This window comes from Peromyscus californicus, unplaced genomic scaffold, assembly GCF_007827085.1.
Source record: "Peromyscus californicus insignis strain IS unplaced genomic scaffold, ASM782708v3 Scaffold_20__1_contigs__length_68692818, whole genome shotgun sequence".
In the NCBI taxonomy this organism is placed as follows: Eukaryota; Metazoa; Chordata; class Mammalia; order Rodentia; family Cricetidae; genus Peromyscus; species Peromyscus californicus.
In genome coordinates this window covers 273,311-279,914 of record NW_026294503.1, presented here as the reverse complement: position 1 = coordinate 279,914, position 6,604 = coordinate 273,311, and positions in this window count along the sequence as shown.

Here is a 6,604-nt window from a genome sequence, read left to right as displayed (position 1 = left end):
CCAGGGTGGTCTTGAACTCCTGAACTTCCTGCTTCCTCCTCCCAAGTGCTGGGATTAAAGGTGTGTGCCACCATTGCCTGGCCTCTATGGCTAACTAGTGGCCTAGCTCTACACTCTGATCTTCAGGTAAGCTTTATTGATTAGATCACAAACAAAGTATCACCACACTGGCTCTTAAATATTTCTGCCCCGTCTTCCTCTATCTTCTCTGAGCCATACATGCAAGAGCTGTGATGTAGATGTATCCATTGGGACTGAGCTTGCCACAATCCATTGATCTCTGCATTTTATCCAGTTGTGGTTTTCTGTGATGGTCTCCATTTACGGTAAAGACAGGCTTTTCTGATGAAAGGTAGTAGCTAGATTTATCTCTAGGTATAAGGATAAGATTTAGAAAGTTAAGTAGTTATGCTGCTCTAGTAAAGTGGTGATAATAGATTGTGGATAAGTATTTAGATACAGTTAGAAATTATGTTGGTTTGGGAAGATGGCAATAGTAGATTCTCTAGGTTCTGTGATGTCTCCAGCAACAGGTAGTTGGCAGGTTTACAGTAGCAAGCATGCATTTCCCGCCTATTGAGCAGGCTGATTGGACAATTAACTCCAAATAGAAAGTTATTGATTACCCTTTAAGATATCCCCACTATTCCACAGTTGTGGATATTTTTCTAGGCCCATCATTTTTGTAGTCATAGGCTTTATACCTGGGTAGGACTGTTGATTGCGTTTGTCCCTTGACAGATCTCATTGCATCTTCCAATATGTTAAGAACCTGTCCTTAGGGAAGAGGCTTCCAGGTCAGTTGCAGCTCCATTTCTCTAAGTCTTATGTCCAAAGCATGTGGTGTCTCTGGCAATAGGCTTTCTTTCAAGTATGGGAGGTGCTGTGTGACCCTGGCACACGAAGTCAGAAGAGGGCGTCAAGTGAATCCTTCATTCTTTAAGTGCAACCTGCATACAGATCACCTTGAAGATGCAAGGCAATTAGGGAGAGGTCTCAGAAGCCTGTAGTCTGAGGAAACAAGATCAGCTGAGGAGCTGGCAGAGTGCAACCCAAGAACACAAGAGAAGAAGCCGTCCAGTCACCAGACCGGGTCACCAGAGTCATAAGCCCACCCTACTTTGACTGGGAACAGGTAAGGCCCTATCTCCCATCTGGCAGACCAGATCTCTAGCCCCTCTAGCAGCTGCTTGGTCCCTGCCAGTGGAGCCCCAGGGACCAGAGAGCATCCTCTTTCCCTGCCCCCTCACCAAGAAAACCATCCCATGTGACACCAACAACGATCGGAGCCATAAGTCCACCCTGCACTGATTGGGAACAACTGCTCCCTGAGACAGAACCCATTAACACCAATTGGACTAAGCTGCTCCTGGAGAAACAGAGCCCATCAGCACTGATTTGACCAAAAACTCCCAGTGGACCAAGACTACCAATTAGAACAAGAGAGGCACCCTCAGGCATCGCCTGCACCAAGCGGAGGAAGAGATGAGTAGATAGATGCCAATGCAAAAATACAGGCAACAACATAAAAACCTATATGACAGCATCAGAACCTAGTGTTTCTACACCAGCAAGACCTGAACATACCAACGCAGAAACACAAGAAATCAATCCTAAAAATGACTTTAAGAAGATGATACAGGCCCTTAAAGAGGAAATGAAAAAGTCCCTTAAAAGAAATGGAAGAAAAAACAAACAAAAAATTGGAAGAAATCAAAGAAAGCCAAGAAAAAGCAATTAAACAGATGAAGGAAACAATTCAAGATTTAGAAGTTGAAATCGAGACAATAAAGAAGACACAAACTGAGGGAATGCTGGAAATAGAAAATGTGACTAAACAAACAGGAACTACAGATGCAAGCATAACCAACAGAATGCAAGATATGGAACAGAGAATCTCTGACGTTGAAGACACAGTAGAAAAAATAGATTCGTTCGTCAAAGAAAACGCTAAAGCCAAAAATGTCGTTGACACAAAACATCCAGGAAATTTGGGACACCATGAAAAGACCAAACCTAAGAATAATAGGTATAGAAGAAGAATACCAATTCAAAGGCACAGAAAATATATTCAACAAAAACACAAAAGAAAACTTTCCCAATCTAAAGAAAGAAATATCTATGAAGATAGAAGAAGCTTACAGAACACCAAATAGGCTGGATTCAAAAAAAAAAAAAAAATAGTCCCCTCACCACATAATAATCAAACCACTAAACATACAAAATAAAGAAAAATATTAAGAGCCGAAAGGAAAAAGGCCAAGTAACATAAAGGCAGACCCATCAGAATAACACCAGACTTATCAATGGAAACTATGAAAGCTAGAAGGTCCTGGACAAACATTATGCTGACACTAAAGAGACCACAGATGCCAACCCAGACTATTACACCCAGCAAAACTCTCAATCACCATAGACGGAGTAAACAAAATATTCCATGATAAAACCAGATTTAAACAATACCTATCCACAAATCCAGCCCTACAGAAAGCATTAGAAGGAAAAATCCAACCTAAGGAAATTACACACACACATGAAAAACTCAGGCAATAGATAATCCCACACCAACAAATACCAAAGAAGGGAAACAACACTACCACCAAAAAATAACAGGAATTAACAATCACTGGCCATTAATATCCATCAATCAATAGTCTCAACTCACCTATAAAAAGACACAGGCTAACAGAATGGATATGAAAACAGGATCCATCCTTCTGTTGCATACAAGAAACACACCTCAACTTCAAAGACAGACACTACCTCAGAGTAAAAGGCTGGGAAAAGGCTTTCCAATCAAATAGACTTAAGCAAGCTGGTGTAGCTATCCTAATATCTAATAAAATAGACTTCAAACTAAAATCAATTGAAAGAGATCAGGAAGGACATTACATATTTATCACAGGGAAAATCCACCAAGTATGGGAGGCAACCTAGGGCAACAGCAACAGCCTTTGTTTTGTGGGTAGTCTCCTGGCTCCTGACCAACAACTTGAAGGGAGGTTTTCCATGGCTGACAGTAAAATTTTTTTTGTAGTCTATGGATCTTGAAAGCATTATCACCCCATGTGCAATAACTCCATTTTATATAATTCCTCTTCCCTCCCCAGTTAAAGTGCCCCCCCCAATTCCCATTCCATGCTTCTCTGTCCTACTATCCCCTCAAAGAGCTCCTTCTTTGCTGATTGCCCCAGGATGCCTTTCTATTTTCCTGGCTCCTGCATGGAATGGAGTAAATGGCTCCTTTTACTACAGGCTGTACACTCAAACCTAAAGATTCAAAGTTAGGATTCACAAGTAACAGAACAGAATCTGTCTTCTGGGTTGGGATCACTTCAATCAGTATATTATTTTCCAGTTCCATCCACTTGCCTGCAAATTTTATTATTTCATTTTGCTTTACAGCAGAATATAATTTCATTGTGGTTATATACATTTTAATTATCTGTTTATCAGTTAAAGGACATTGACATTGTTTCCATTTCCTAGCTAGTAAATAGAGTGGCAATGAACATAACTAAGCAAATGTCTGTAGTAGAATATAAAATCTTTAAAGTGTGTGTGTGTGTGAATGTCAGAGGTCAAAGTCATATCTTTTCTGTCCACCTACTTATTTGAGACAGGGTCTCTCACTGTACCCAGAGCTCACCAATTCCACAAGACTATATAGCCAGCAAGCCCTAAGGACATTCTTTCCTTTGTTTTCCCAGAGCTAAGGTTATTAGTGTGTATCATCGTGGGTAGCATTTTTATATGGGTGTTGGGGATTTGAATTCAGTTCTTCATTCTTGTGCAGCAAGCCCTTAACTAGCTGAGCCATCATCCCAGCTGATTTAAATTTTTTATTACTGTAAGTTGATGGTTTCATTAGAAATGATTTCTTTTAAGGATTTATTTATGTGTTTTACATGTATAGGTGTTTGTCTGCATGTATGCACACTAGAAGAGGGCATCTGATCCCATGACTCAGACTACAGTCATAGACAGTTGTGGGCTGCCTTGTGGGTGCTGGGAATGAACTCAGGAACTCTAGAAGAGCAGCCAGTGCTCTTAACCACTAATTCATCTCTCTAATCCCAGAAATGATTTCTTGATGTTGTCTATTTGTAGACATATACCTTGGTAGGTATTTCTTACAAATTTCCAGTAAATTAATTTGTGTTTGACTTAATCATCCTTCCTAAGAAGAACTAAAATATAGTGAGCTTAGAGAAAAGGAGTAAATTTACTACAGGCCAACAATGTGTCATTCCTGGGAAGCTTTGAGAATAGTGGAGGATTTTCTCCTTTTGCATTCACTGGTCTTTGAAAATAGTTTTGTTACAGATTTTTTTTTCTTTTGAAATGTTATGAGTTGCTCGAGCATAAAATGTCACTCATCCAGTATCTCCTGCTCTACTCGAACAGACCATTTGGGATTATCCATCATGTCACCTTCTCTGAGCATGAGTATTTAAAGTTGTCCACAGTTAGTTACTGGGAATCAGGAAAATCTGAAGATAAGCAATGAGACATAGTGATGGCCATAAGAAACCTTGGGCTTAGCACCAGCAAGATTTATAGCATGAGCTGGTACATTTTCCCCAATTACTATTTATATGTTAACCAGGGCAAGTGACTTGGTCCCTATGTCTTTGCTCAAGAAGTTTCCTCCCACAGTGACTCTGGGCCAATATGGTTTGGCTCATTGAACATTATTAAGCAGTGCCTTAAAAACCATTTATATATTAGGGCTAGTCTTAGAATAATTATTAGAACTATAAAGAGGACCAATTACCGGAGAAACTGGGTGGAGAGGAAGATGGCTGGCAAAATAACAATTAAAAAAAAAATCCAGCCATTTCAGCATGTCAAGTGATGTGAGGTAGGAAAGCCAGCAGTGTGAGTGTTTCAGTCTTTGCAGAAACACCCAGCCAAGTCAAAGTTGGGACATAATGAGTTTTAATTAGGATGTAGTTTATTTTACACCAGAGTTCTATGTTGTATTGGATATCCTGAAAGACTACTATGATTGACTAAGTTGATGATTGCTCAGGACCAGATATAGTATCTTTCCTATTACTTATTAATTTGACATTTAAGGTTCTAAAATACATTGGTTAATGTGACACAGTTGTGTGTTTCCATCAGTTCTCCAAAGGGTGAAATGAATAAACAAACAAAAAACAGCTACCTGGTCTGTCTATGTCTGGGGACTTCATTTGCCTTTATGAACAATCCACTCAGAATAGGCTAGCTTGGGGCTAACTAAGGCAATGGCTTAGTCAGCCAAGTGCTGCTCACATACGGGAACCTCAGTTTAATACCCAGAACCCATGTAATAACTGAGGGCTACAGTTCACACGTAATTCCAATGCTGGGGAGATGGAAGCAGAAGAATCCCTCGGGCTTGCTGGCCAGCCAATCTTGTCTAAATTGGTGAACGCTAAATACAGTGAAAGATTCTATCTCAAAAGCTAAGGTGAAGAGTAGTTGAGAAAGACATTCAACTATTGGGGAATATTATTTTAAGGTGTGTTACTTTGGTTTATGTTGCATTTGCTTAACTCGGTGAAGCTGTGTTACTGTGCCTGTCTAAAACACCTGATTGGTCTAATAAAAAGCTGAACAGCCAATAGCAAGGAGAAAGGATAGGCAGTGCTGGCAGGCAGAAAGAATTAATAGAAGGAGAAATCTGGGAGAAAAGAGATCTAGGATTGCGAGAAAGCGGAGACATCAGAGACCAGCTACCCAGCTACACAACCAGCAACAGAGTAAGAAAGAAGGGTATACAGGAATAGAGAAAGGTAAAAGCTCAGAGGCAAAAGACAGATGGGTTAATTTAAAGTTAAGAAAAGCTGGTAAGAAGGATAACCAAACTACAGCCCACTGCTCTAGAGAAGGTAGCTAACAAGGATTACCCTAGGAAGGGGAATTAGATGAGCTCTCCATGGGTAAACTAAAAGGGGGGGGGCAATAAAGAGCAGGGAATGGGGGATGAGAACATAAGGGAATGGGATGGTCAAGCTGGAACAGGGACAAAGTGGGAGGGCAATGAAAGAAATACCTTGATAGAAGTAGACATCATGGGGATAGGGAGAAACCAAATTGGTTTTCCACAAAGATGACCCCAGCTTAGACTACTAGCAGTGGTCTACCACTACCAGTAATCAGATCAGTGAATACCCTGACTATCATCATAGTGCCTTCATTCAGATGGAAGCAGATGCAGAGATCCACATCCAGGTACCAGGCCAGGCTCCAGGGGTCCAGTCGAAGAGAGGGAAGAGGGATTCTGTGAGCAAGAGGCATCAAGATTATGATGGGGAAATCTACAGAGACAACCAAACTAAGCTAATGGGAACTCATGAACTTTATACCAACAGCTGTGGAACCTCCATGGGACTGGACTAGGCCTTCTGTATAAATGAGACGGTTGTATAGCTTGATCTGGGGCCCCCTGGCAGTAGGATCAGGATCCATCCCTGGTGCATGAGCTGGCTTTTTTGAGCCCATTGCCTGTGGTGGGACACCTTGCACAGCCTTGGTGCAGGGGCTTGAACCTGCCTCAACTGAATGGACCAGGCTCTGCTGACTCCCCATGGGAGGCCTTACCTTTTCAGAG